Source organism: Anabrus simplex, chromosome 2 (genome assembly GCF_040414725.1).
Source record: "Anabrus simplex isolate iqAnaSimp1 chromosome 2, ASM4041472v1, whole genome shotgun sequence".
Classification (NCBI taxonomy): Eukaryota; Metazoa; Arthropoda; class Insecta; order Orthoptera; family Tettigoniidae; genus Anabrus; species Anabrus simplex.
The window spans coordinates 371,772,589-371,786,884 of record NC_090266.1 but is presented as its reverse complement, the minus strand read 5'-3'; the positions used below and the strand labels follow the sequence as shown (position 1 = coordinate 371,786,884).

General features: G+C 40.9%; 1 protein-coding gene across 2 annotated transcripts in view; it reads right to left on the bottom strand.

Moving 5' to 3' along the window:
- Positions 1-14,296, bottom strand: part of LOC136864144 (serine/threonine-protein phosphatase 4 regulatory subunit 1) — a 1,196,145-nt gene that overhangs the window by 464,503 nt on the left and 717,346 nt on the right. The window lies entirely within an intron of this gene.

The following is a 14,296-nucleotide window of genomic DNA, read 5'->3' as shown; positions in this document are numbered from 1 at the left end:
GATTATAACACAGAAAAATATACGAATAAATATACATCACAAAAGGTTCAAATAAAGTTTGAAAAATGTCAAATCGTACAACTGATAAGCCTATTATTAACTTCACGAGAAGAGAGCTCGTCCGAAAATGAGTTGATTTTTACTACAAAAACTTCTTATTGGCATTACACATTGTTGTCGAATAAATGCGTGACAAAAATTAAATGTACAGCAAAATTTGTAGATAATACGATCTCAGGTGCACTACACAGCATTACAAAATATGTTGTAACAAAAATATGATATTTCGGTATTAATTTGCGTTGCTGTATTATTTTTAAATAATCTGCTGCAGGTTTTTTTCTGAAGAGCGTGTCACCGTGTTTCGAGAGACGGCAATGACAAGCATTTGTTTACAGCTGTGTCGTGATACACTCAACACAATCAACTGCTGCTAGATGCAATCAAGTGGCAATTCCTCTACGTAGGCCTACAAATGGTAAAAATACAAACTGTTAAAAAAAAAACCTACTTCGACTGATTCTACAAAATCGCCCTGATCATTTCCGTGCAGAGTTACATTAGGCTATATGTACGAGGGTTGGAACTTAAATAGTGGCAACACTGGTGTGGAGACGCTATGCAACGGAATCTAATATTGTCGCTGACAGCACACGTTGGTTACGTACCTACCTTACCTCACACCAAATGGACTCGCCCTTCCCACATCACCTGCGTGCGCACAAGCGAGAGAAACAGTCACGTGTGAGCTAGCGGTCTAACGTAACGTTGTCACTATGGTTTCAAAACAGGAACAACTGAGTTGGATCAAGATTGAATGTGCCAGAGGTCGTACAGCACGACAGTGTCATCAAGGACATCAAGAGGCTTGCGGGGAATCTGTATTGCCTTACAGAACAGTGGCACGTTGGGTAAAAGCCTTCAACGATGGTCGGCAAACTGTGGCGGACATTCATCGGGCAGGTCGTCCGAGTGAAGAAGTAGTGCATGCTTTTGTCACGTTACTGGACAGTGATTGAAATCAGACGATTCATGAGCATTCGCTTCAGAACTGTTGCAGAGATTCGACAGGTAGTAGACCGCTCCATTCGCACCATCAATAGAACAGGCTCTGCTAAGGCTTCCACATCGCTGGCAACGGGTTATATACAACGCTGGCGACTACATTGAAGGACAGTAAAGGTTGCTAACATGTAACTCTTTTGTATCTGTTGTAAATAAATAGTTGCCACTATTTAAGTTCCAACCTTCGTATACTATTACTTTCTTCGCGAGGGGACAGCGGAGCCCCTACGAACATTATTCTAACGGTCTCTTCAGAATTGGCATGAAGTCTTTTATACCGAAGTTTATGCCACAAAATCATTGTTCCTAACAATCGTCATGGGGTATCTGATCAGGTTTCAAGTCTCAGACACGCTGTCCAGCACGTGCAGGAAGGTGGTGGTTCCCGGATGTTTTGGAATGACTTGACGTGACACCACCGTATACCACTCCCAGTCATACAAGGCTAGTTTCGCGGCGGCTGTATGACGTGGAATGACATTATTAGACGAATAAGTTTGAGTGGCGTCTTTAAAAGTAGGAAAGATCACAATATGAAGATAAAGTTGGAATTCAAGAGGACAAACTGGGGCAAATATTCATTTATAGCAAGGGGAGTTAGTGACTGGAATAATTTACAAAGGGAGATGTTCAATGAATTTCCAATTTCTTTGAAATCAATTAAGAAAAGGCTAGGGAAAGAACAGATAGGGAATGTGCCACCTGGGCGACTGCCCTAAATGCAGATCAGTGTTGACTGATTGATTGGTTGATTGATTGATTGATTGATTGATTGATTGATTGATTGATTGATTGATTGATTGATTGATTGATTGATTGACGGGGAAGATATCCTCCGACACGTAGTAACACCGTATTGCCAGCATTTCGAAGAATTTGTCTTAATGGACGATAATGCGCGCATCCATCGTGCGGTTCTCGTTAATGACTTTCTGATAATCCATCAGGGTGATCATGATATCACTCGTCTAAAGTGGCCATCGTGTTCCCGGACATGAACACTATCGAACATCTGTGGGATAATTTAAACAACACTGTTTATGGATGTCACGACTCACCTAACACGCTGCGAGATCTACGCCGATTCACTACAGAAGACTGTTACAACTGGGACCTGCAATACGTTGATGAACTGGTGGACAGCATAACAAGACAAATTCAGGCATGCATCAATGCTACGGGACGTGTTACCCGGTATTAAAGGAACTGATGTGTGCTGTGCTGTCTTCAGTAACTCATATTGAGAAAGCAAAGCTGTATTTTTGTAGAGTCTCTCATTTGTTATGTTGGGAAATAAATAACGTAGATATGGTAATGTGTATGTCTCTTTCGTATTTTCGTAAAGAGTCGGTAACTTTCGTCCGAGGTTATACAAAACCTTTCTTGATGTGTGCATCTTAGGGCGTTCAGTCCTCTGAAGAGCGCAGAGGACAAACAGTTGCGAATCAGCAGTTTGGAATAATTAGAATACCACATTCGTTACACTTCTCTTCTAAATATGGGTACAAATATATAAATAAAAGTAAGGCTATTAGGCCAAAGAGAAGAAAGGAAGGCTCGAGAAAAACTGAACATGTTTTACGTCCATAAAATTAATACACAGACCCACGTTTCTGAATGTAAATTCATTTTAGATTCTAGATTTTAGACACTAGATTGGTGGAAGGAATATTCCGATGGCTCAATGTATAATAAGTTTTTTCTTTTGAAGTCGCGAACAAAATAGTTCACGGGGAGGAGTATAGGGATGGCAATGGAATACAGCTTGAGGTAGTGCCGAAGCTGGTAAATAAACCGCATTGTCATAAAGCAGAAGAAATAAATTACATCAGACACGAAACAGACCCGTGGTGTTTCCCACTTAATGGTACAAATCACAGGTAACGTAAGCCCATGCTGTTCCGCATATCGTGATACTAATCACCGGTACTGGAAACCCACAGTGAACCACTCTCTGCTGCTACTAATCAAAAACCTATTGAGTAATATAGTAGTACTACTCGCAAGTAAAGGCGACCCATGGATGATACTAATCACAAGTAATTTCATGGTTCTAATTCAAACATCCCTTGGTCGCCCCCTTTAGTTGCACCTTACGACAGGCAGGGGATACCGTGGGTGTATTCATGTGCGTCTCCCACCCACAGGGGCAAAATATTTCTTTGGCGGCCAATTTTTGTGCGCACAAAATTTGGCCCCTAGCTAAAATCGAAGATTCCGCCAGATTAGCGACCAACCAATCAGGGTAAACCTGTGCGGTAATGACCATGGAATGGAAACAAGCGTAGTATCTGGCGTGTGCACTTCAATGAGATCCGATTTCAAGATCGACGCATAATACATATTCAACCAACAGCGCAGAAACATTGTTTCTAGGAGGTAAAGAAGCAGCTATTTTACCGATAAACCCGTTATTAACGTAAGTCGTCACTAAGTGGAAGTTATGCGACCTGTTTCGACACTGTGACGTAGTAGCTTAGTTGGTAGAGGCGCTGTAGATGGGCGACAGGGTGCAAATTGCAGTTGTTCGTATCCATCCAGAGCACGGGACACTATTTTTACCACTAACTAGAAAAATTTGTTATCACTTTCGGTTTGAGAAAACGGATGGAGTGTCGGATATTGTAGTTGTAAGTTAGGGTTAGAATTCAAGTCTCTACCTTTTCTGTGTGTTCGACGTACGGTAATTATGTTTTCACATTACTGACCGTCGAACGATGCCGTCGACGAGTTGGCTAACTGAGCCCTTATGGAATAAGAATATTTTACCGTAGTGAGTTAACGACAGCAGCAACCGGAACATATATTTTCACGTGGAATCCGAACCACCCCGCGAGCTCGACTAGTACTCCTATAAAGGCTTTCTGTTTCGATAACCGCTTGAAGTCTGCGAGGACGGAAGCCATGAGACGAGCAATACATCGCACGCTCTCTGGGCAACCTCCTCACAAACCTCAAGGGCTAGATTTAAAAAAAAAAAAAATCATTTTGGGATACTGGGGCGGAGTCAGGCCAGTTCTCCCTCATGACGCGCTTTGTTCTTCTTTGCTTGTTTTGTTTTTTGCTAGTAATTTAAGGTCGCACTAACACATTGAAGATTTACGGCGACGCAAGAATGGGAAATGGTTAGGAGCTGCTGTGGTCTTAGTTAAGGTAGTCTCAGAATTTGCCTGATGTGAAAATGGAAAACCACGAAAAACCATCTTCGGCGTTGCCGACGGTGGGATTCGAACCCGCCATCTCCCGAATGGAAGCTCATAGTTACGCAATCCTTATCGCACGGCCAACTCGCTCGGTGACGCGCTTTGTCTGGATCCACGCATTTTCAACTTGGCTGAGATCCACAAGGAAGCCAGTCCATGAGACAGATTTCGTCCTGTTCAATGTCAGATCACACATGTTATATCTGGGCACTTTCACAGCGTCACAGTACGGTGGCGCAACCAACTATTTCCTTTAAATACCGCTATCCCATGTCTTTTGGCATGGCATTGCAGATAACACAAAATTTTACGTCACACCGACACAGACAGGTTTTGCAGCGACAATTCTATCGATATATTTTGTAGCAATTTGTAAACTGCGGTGATTTCGAAGTGAAATGTTTCGATTTAGGACATCTCTAATCAAATGCGTCATGTGTAACACATCTATTGACTGCATCGCTGTTTTCCGATGCAAAGACTTCAGTAAATAAGACCCTTAATTTGAAATCTGACATATCTGATGAATTGAAACTCTTCGAACTGACAGAAATGGGACACACTTTTCAGTTTTTCTCAAAGACTGTGACGTTAATACTCCAAATCTCCTCAAAATTGTAGAATACATGCTGAGTTTGCCTGGGATATCAGCATGACGTGCAGAAAGATCCATCTCACTGATGAACTGTTGGAAAACAGGAAGAGGCAACTTGAAGACATGAAATGTCAAATATTTGCTAACAAATGTAACTGTGACTACATCTGCGGTTACTTTTATGAACTAATAACAAGTGATGATATACGAAAAGCCGCATCCCCAGAAAAGTACCCATAGTACACGAAGGAGACCATGGGTTGAACCTCTTCATCTAGCACAGAGGTGCTCAGGTGGGCTACCGCGGAGGCTAGCCCAGTGCTGCCGGGCTGGTCTGACGTAAATGCGGGCAGCTTTCGTAGCAAGCATACGTCACAGTGAAGCAAGAGAACGAACACACTTTGCAGGGAACGCAGCAGTGATTTCGACTGTGATTGAATACGAAGCTCTCCACCACTACCCAGCATAATGCTTTTAAAATAAAAATGCTTTTAAATGCTTTTAAAATAAAATCTATATATATAAAATAACTTGTCCTGGCTGACTGACTGACTGATTCATCATCGCCGAGCCAAAACTACTGGACATAAAGAAATTAAATTTTAGGGATACATTCATATTAAGATGTAGGTGCTCGCTAAGAGAGGATTTTTGGATATTCTGTCGCTAAGGGGGTGAAAAGGGGGGTGAAATTTTAAAATGAGTGCATCTATATCTCAAAACTTTACAAGTTTACAGATGTAAAAATTGGTGTTTATAATATTCTTTAAAAATAAGGAAACACGTATTTTTTTTTTGTTTTCAGAAAACCCTAATAGGAGGAGTGAAAAAGGGGTTGAATGCCTTTAATCAGGATACCGATACTTATATCTCAGAAATTGAAGATACTACAGACCAGAAAATTGATACTTTTGAACTCTTTTAAAAATTAAGAGACACGTATTTTTTGTTTTTGGAAAATCCAATTAATAGGAGGGTGAAAAGGGGTGAATTTTTTAAATTAGCGTATCTATATCTCAAAAATTTGAAAGTTTACAGATGTAAAAATTGGTATTTAGAATCTTCATTAAAAATAAAGAAACACGTACTTTTTTGCTTTTTGGCAAATCCCAATAGGAGGGGTGAAGAAATGGTTGAATGGCTTAAATTAGGATACTTATATCTCAGAAACTGAAGATATTACAGACCTGAATATTTGTGTTTGGGATCTCCTTTAAAAATAAAGAAACACGTATTTTTTTGTTTTTGGAAAATCCAATTAATGGGGGTGAAAAGGGAGAAAATTTTTAGAATTAGTGTATCTATATCTCGAAACTTTTAAAGTTTACAGATGTAAAAATTGGTATTTAGAATCTTCATTAAAAATAAAGAAACACGTATTTTTTTGCTTTTTGGCAAATCCCAATAGGAGGGGTGAAAAGGGGTGAAGAAATGGTTGAATGGCTTAAATTAGGATACTTATATCTCAGAAACTGAAGATATTACAGACCTGAATATTTGTGTTTGGGATCTCCTTTAAAAATAAAGAAACACGTATTTTTTTTGTTTTCGAATAATCCCAATGAGAAGGGTGGAAAAGGGTGAAAATGTGTTGAATGCCATTAATGAGGCCACTTATATTTCACAACCTGAAGATATTACAGACCTGAAAATTGGTATTTGGGATCTACTTTAAAAATAAAGAAACAGGTATTCTTTCGTTTTTGAAAAATTCAAATAATGGGAGGGTGAAAAGGGGGGGGGGTTGAATTTTTAAAATGAGTGTATCTACATCTTAAAACTTTAAAAGTTTACAGATGTAAAAATTGGTATTTAAAATCTCCTTTAAAAATAAAGAAACACGTATTATTTTTCCGAAATTCCCAATAGGAGGGGTTTAACAGGGGTTGAATGCCTTTAATGAGGGTACTTAAATCTCAGAAACTGAAGCTGTTACAGTCATGAAAATTTAAATTTGGAACCTCCTATAAAAATAAAGGAACACACAATTTTTTGTTTTTGGAAAATCCAAATAATGGGGGGTGGGGTGAATTTTTAAAATGAGTGTATCTGTATCTCGAAACTGTAAAAGTTTACAGACGTAGAAATTGGTATTTAGAATCTTCTTTCAACATAAAGAAAAACGTATTTTTTGTTTATCGGAAAATCCCAATAGGAGGGGTGAAAAGGAGTGAAAAGTGGGTTGAATGCCTTTAATAAAGATCCTTATATCTCAGAAACTGAAGATATTACAAACCTGAAGGTCGGTATTTGGGATCTCCTTTATAAATAAACATGTTTTTTTGTTTTTGTTTTTAGAAAACCGGGCGAGTTGGCCGTGTGTGTAGAGGCGCGCGGCTGTGAGCTTGCATCGGGGAGATAGTAGGTTCGAATCCCACTATCGGCAGCCCTGAAAATGCTTTTCCGTGGTTTATCATTTTCACACCAGGCAAATGCTGGGGCTGTACCTTAATTAAGGCCACGGCCGCTTCCTTCCAACTCCTAGGCCTTTCCTATCCCATCGTCGCCATAAGACCTATCTGTGTCGGTGCGACGTAAAGCCCCTAGCAAAAAAAAAAAATTGTTTTTAGAAAAGGGGCGTCGTAGTTTAAAAATTAGTGTATCTATATCTCAAAACTTCAAAAGTTTGCAGATGTAAAAATTGATATTTAGAATCTCCTTTAAAAATAAAAGAACACGTATTTTTTTGTTTTCTGTAAATCCCAATAAGGGGGGTGGGGTGAAAAGTGTGAATAAGGGGTTGAATGTCTTTAATGAGGATACTTATACCTCAGAAACTGAAGATAGTACAGGCCAGACAGTTAGTATAAGGAATCTCCTTTAAAAATACAGAAACATTTATTTTTGTTGTTTTTGGAAAATCTAATGAATGGGGGTTAAACAGGAGTGACAAATTGTGGTGAATTTTTAGAAAGACTATATCTACAGTATATCTCAGAAACGTAAAATGTTACAGACGTAAAAACTGGTATTTGGAATCTCCTGTTAAAGAAAAGAAACAGGTATTCTCGGAAAATCCAATGATGGGTCGAGGGGAGGGGGGTGAAAAATTGAAAAATTAATTTAATTAGTAGTATAAGGATACTTACATCTAACAAAAACTAAAGTTGTTACAGACGTGAAAATTGGTATTTAGATCTTCTTTACAAATAAAACAACGCGTTTGGGGGGGGGGGAATCATGTTTGGGGGCGGGTGTGAAAAGGAGTTGAATTCGTTTCATGAGGAGACATATCTCAAAAACTGAATCGGTATTTAGAAGATTTTTTACTATTAAAGAAACAAATATTTTTTGCCGGAAAATTCAGAGGAGGGGGATTGTGAAAGTAAGTAAAAAAAGTGAATTATTTTTATGGGAATACTTATACAGTGGAACCTTGGATTGCGAGCATAATTCGTTCCGGTAACATGCTCGTAATCCAAATCGCTCGTATATCAAAGCAAATTTTCCCATAAGAAACTATTGAAACTCGGATGATTCGTCCACAACAGAAAAACATTCATTCGCATAACATTTCTAAAACAAAATATAACGTAAAACAATTAAATTGCACTTTACCTTACAACAGAATCATTGTTGGTGTGAGGGAGACGAGAGACGACATGAGAAGAGTTACTATGTAGCACGAATTTCACCAACGGAATCACTGCTAACGGTTGGCTCATTGGAAGTGTTTTCTTTTCGTGCAACTTTAACGAGGAACCTGTCCAATGACTGTTGCTTTTGCCTCTTTTTGAGGATTTCACAAAAATGTGACATTGCATTGTCATTGAACAGATTCATCCACTATAATCATCTCCTTCTTCCGACCGAATTCCTTTTTAGCCTTCTTTTCGTTCACAGGGCCCATCGTTGCAGAATAGTTATATCACAGATGACAGAAACAAAACATGTACACTCGTACGGTGTTGACTATGCGAGCGAGGCACGCCAACTGAAGTCCAGCGCGGGAAATGATTACACACACTTTCCCAGGAAAGAGAGTGGCAGCGGGAGAGGAAAACAAAGGCACAGGGGAGGTGGAAACGTACGTACACGTGACGCTCGTATTGCGAAACCTCACTCGCTTATCAAGTCACAATTTATTTAAAATATTTGCTCGTCTTGCAAAACACTCGTAGACCAAGTTACTCGCAATCCGAAGTTCCACTGTATCTCAAAACTGAAGGTAACACACGTGCACATTGGTGATGGTATTTGGAATCTCCTTTAAACATACAGAAACACACCTTCTTTTTTCTTGGGCGGAGGAGGGGGGGGGGTAAATCAACCTAACCGCGGAGGGGTGAAAACGAAGGTGAGACCAATTGATTTTAGTGTTCCTAATGTACTTATAAGGAGCCTCCGTCTCTCAGGCGCCAGCGCGCTGGCCTCTCACCGCTGGGTTTCGTGGTTCAAATCCCGGTCACTCCATGTGAGATTTGTGCTGGACAAAGCGGAGGCGAGACAGGTATTTCACCGGGTACTCCGGTTTTCCCCGTCATCATTCATCCAGCAACACTCTCCAATATCATTTCATTTCATTTCATTTCATTTGTCATTTATTAATCATTGCCCCAGAGGAGTGCGACAGGCTTCGGCAGCCGGCACAATTCCTATCCTCACCGCTAGCTGGGGACTTATTCATTCCATTCCTGACCCGGTTGAATGACTGGAAACAGCCTGTGGATTTTCAATGTACTTATTCTGATCATAAACTGATCATTTTTAATCTTTCCTGGGTTCGTTTTCAAGAGCTATATTTTCCTTTGGAGAACCTTCTTAGATTACAGTAGATTCTTCTGGCATATAAATAAAAATTTAAACACATTTGAAATAAACGATAGGTATAAGATTGACCGTGCAATTGTTCAGTTCTATAATACGGTCAATAATACACGGAAGTATGTCATTCGTATCGCCAGAAGTCCTGCGCACTTGCCTACGGGCGACAATGGTGCTGGTCTCACTGTCATCTATGACAATGGCAGCAGATGTAATTTACCGCCAAGTAGAGGTCTTGCATCTTGCTGTGGGGTCCAGAATAATAATAATAATAATAATAATAATAATAATAATAATAATAATAATAATAATAATAATAATAATAATAATAATAATAATGTTCTGGACCGTCATCAAAATGTGCGGACCGTGCTGGAAACGGGTCCTGAACGGGTAATGACTACGATTGCAGTCCGGCCGCCGGTTTAGTACCGCCAGAGCACCCAAGAGGACACCACGCCGAATCTCCTCAAGGATTTGATCCACATTAAAAATGCTTATAGGAAAACATGGCTACGATTTAGGGACCCAACTGACCGGGTGGAATACTTGGACCTAGCCCGGGAAGTACGAAATCGATTGCTGGAAAAGAGATTGAAAAATGGGAGGAACGTCGCCGTAATCTCTCAGAAAACGAGTCAGATCGCGAATATCGGCGGGTTATATATAAAACGATAAGCGTTCAATTATAAATTTCAGTATAATACCGTAGCGAAGCACGGGTATCTTGCTAGTAAATAAAATAAATAAGATATTTCGGTTTGATTTATACTGTACTCGATATAAACGGCCGGTTTCATTTTCTTATTTCTATACATTCAAAGACAAGGTGAGAGATCACAGTAGCAAGGTGACCAGACGAATATCCCACGGCGCCAGATACATTTAAAAAACTGCGAACGGACATCTCATATTGTTGTGAGGCATCGTCTTGATGCCAGACAAAAGAAGGGAGATGGCTTTATATAGGGCAGTTTGAAACTCTGGCATAACACTATCCCGTAACATCTCCAAATAGGATTCTACCGAGCTCGATAGCTGCAGTCGCTTCAGTGCAGCCAGTATCCAGTATTCGGGAGATAGTAGGTTCGAACCCCACTGTCGGCAGCCCTGAAAATGGTTTTCCGTGGTTTCCCATTTTCACACCAGGCAAATGCTGGGGCTGTACTTTAATTAAGGCCACGGCCGCTTCCTTCCCACTCCTAGCCATTCCCTATCCCATCGTCGCCATAAGACCTATCTGTGTCGGTGCGACGTAAAGCAACTAGCAATAAAAAAAGACTCTACAGTTGCAGTTCCTGCGAAAAAGTGCGATGTCATCAAATTCATTGATCCAGCACGAGATTATCGTGTGCGGTTTTGTCCTTCCAATACACACAGTTATGTATGTTCGCACGGCCATTCAATTTGCAACATGATTCATCCGTTCACAGTACAGATTAGTGGAATTCGCATCAACGTCAAGCGAATCAAAAATAATAATTCACAAAATTCCAGCCGTCTTTCCTAATCATCCTCATGCAGTCCATGCAGCAATTTGGATGGACAGGTTTGCGAGGTTCGCAGATTACGTTGCACACTTGTTCCCGATATTCGCAGCTCAGTCATCGAGTTGATTTCTTCGGACTCGTCACAACAGCTTGTGCAACAATTTCCGTATCCTCTTCTGTCAATTCAGAATGTGGTTTTCCCGACCGTGGAGCATCAGCATCGCTACCAGCGACTTCAACTTACATATTCAACTTGCGTAACTGTTCTCGTGTTGGCAACGGACTTTCAGTAAACCTTGCGCGGAGTTCTCTATGAACATCGGCATCCTTCATACGTCGTTTCATGGTAGTTTCCCCAAGGGATATCCGACTTGTGGGTCATACTCTACATCCAATTTGAATATTTACCTGATAAGTGGTTTTTAAATCGATCAATGCCGAGCAGAGTTTAATTTTTGTCTGTTACAGCACCACGGGAAACGGCTGAGCGGAATTTAATGGAACTTTATATTTAAGTTAGTCTCCCACAAGTCTAACACCTCCTCTCCGTGGTGGGAGACGGGAAACGGCATGAAATATGGGATGCCATGCAGGGGCTAAGTACAGAGGGGGTTTCATATGCCCCGGACCACTATGGTGGCTGAGAATGCCCTGCAAGTACCATAAAAAATGACGGCTAACGGGGCTCTGGTGAACTCTGCTGAAGTCCTCAATGGCAGAGAAGGCGGAAAGGAGAGTTCCTGAAGACGCGAAACTGGCAGAAGAGGCAACCTAGCATTCCGGAGTAAACAAGATTACCAGCCACTACCTTGTGGGGAAGGGGACGGACCCCTAAAGGCAAAGGGAAAGAAATCCTACAGGAAACTCCCGTATGCCTGGAAGCGGAATGGGGCAGCCCTCCACCAGGATAAGGTGCTTGGGACTATAACCTATGCTAATACGAATTAACATCATCGAGGAAAACAAAACAAGAAATAGCCGGACTGATTATAAATATGTGATATTTGCTATGAAAAAGGGACACTCGAATTGGATTCTGAAACATTCTGACCATGTGGCAGCCTCGGAAACTTGAAGTGGTATCATCGACTTCAATTTTGGGTCTTAGTGAGACGAAATGGACAGGTTTTTGAGAAATAAAAACTCGGAACGGAAGTACTCGACTGTATTCGGGAAGAGAGGATTGGCAACCTTGATGAAGGAGTAGTTCTACAAATGACCAGCACAGCAAAGAAGAGTTTGTCAAAGTAGCATCCCATTTCTGAACGGTTAATCCCCGCAAGAGCGGTTACCAAAGTACAACGTTATGCACCGACTGAGATGGCTGAAGAAAAGAAAGATATGTTTTACAGTGAACTACGTGAAAATTGAGGAAGTATACGGAAAAGATATATTGTTATGGTAATGAGAGACCTAATCTGTCAGTCATTAATCATTGCCCCAGGACTGCGACAGGCCTCGGCAGCCGGCACAATTCCTCTCCTCGCCGTAAGATGGGGGCTTCATTCATTCCATCCCTGACCCGGTCAATGACTGGAAAACAGGTTGTAGATTTTCATTTTCAATGAGAGACCTAAATGCAAAAATTGCAAGTGCTAAACAAGGCTAAACAAATTATGGGAAGGCATGGTATGGGAACCCGAAATGATAATGGAGAACAAATCATCGATCTGTGCGGTTTGTTAGGATTGGTTATTAGTGGTAGAATCTTCCCTCATAGAGAATGCCATAAGGTAACCTGAGTTTCTCCTGTTCATAAGGCTGAAAACCAGATTGACCATTTTACTACAAAAAGACCCGGCGTATCTCTTTACTCGATGTGAGAAATAGAACAGGAGCAGACGTTGGTAGTGACCACCATTCACAGCAAATATACGCATTAAGATAGCAACAGCGAGACGACCAGGTCAATATGGAAGAGTAGGCTAAAGGAGACTACCACCAAAGAAGAGTTCACAAAAGAACTTCGAAATCGGGAGTGCTGGGCAAACTGGAGGAGGAAGAGATGAATGATATCAACCAAATATGGACCAAGGCTAACGAAGCATTTAACTCAAACTATGAGATGGTACTTGGAGCAAAAAGGACAGGAAGACCTGACTGGATTTCGCAGGACACTTGGACTTAATTGAAGAGAGAAGACTAGCTAAGACCGAGAAAAATGCTCCTAAAGCACAGAGGACCCATAAGGACTACGCTGCCATCAATCGATCTGTTAAGCGTTGTTTTCGCAGGGATAAAAGGACGTTCGTTAATAAGTTAGCCACAGAAGCAGAGCATGCAGGCGAAGTAAGAGATGTAAGAACTGTCTAAACCATCACAAGGCAATCAGCCAATTAAGAATAAAGAAGGCAACCTTCTTACCTCCGAGGAAGAGCAGATGAAGAGATGGATGGAGTATTTCACGGAAGTCCTGAACCGGAATACAGAACAAACGGAGGAACTACAACAGGAACATGAAAAGTTACCGGAAAATCGAAGGATCAGCCGTGATCCACCGAGAAAACAAGTGGTAGTAAAAGTCATCAAACATCTAAAGAATGGCAAAGCTCCGGGACTGAATAATGTCATACCTAAAGCTCTCAATGCAAATCCAAATGTATTACAGAGTTGCTGCTTCCACTAATTTCTGCTATCTGGGTAAAGGAGACTTTCCCAAAAGAATGGAATCAAGGGCTGCTTATAAAACTTCCGAAGAGAGCTGGCCTCTCAGTTTGCGACACCTGGCGTGTTATTACACTGCTGTCTGTGTCTAGCAAGGTTCTTCCTCCGAAGGATTAAAGCTTATGTGGACAGTAAGCTGAGAAAAGAGCAGGCTGCGTTCCGAGAAGGTCACTCATGTGTCGATCAGATCAATACCCTACGGATAGTTGCATAGCAATCAGCAGAATACTAGTCATCAGTGTATATCCTCCTTACACACTTTGAGAAGGCCTTTGATAGCATTTTTAGGGCTAAGATCTGGAGAGCAATGAAGATCTTCGGCATTCGCAAGAAAATCATCAGTCTGATTACGTGTATGTATTTTAACTGTACAGTACATGGCAGGTGGAACATAAAGGACATCCGAAGGAACCAACTGAAGCTAAGACTGTTGTGAAGCGAGGATGTTTACTTACACCCATACTGTTCCTTATGACTCTTGATATTGTCATGATGTTATGCTCTTGTGCACAAAA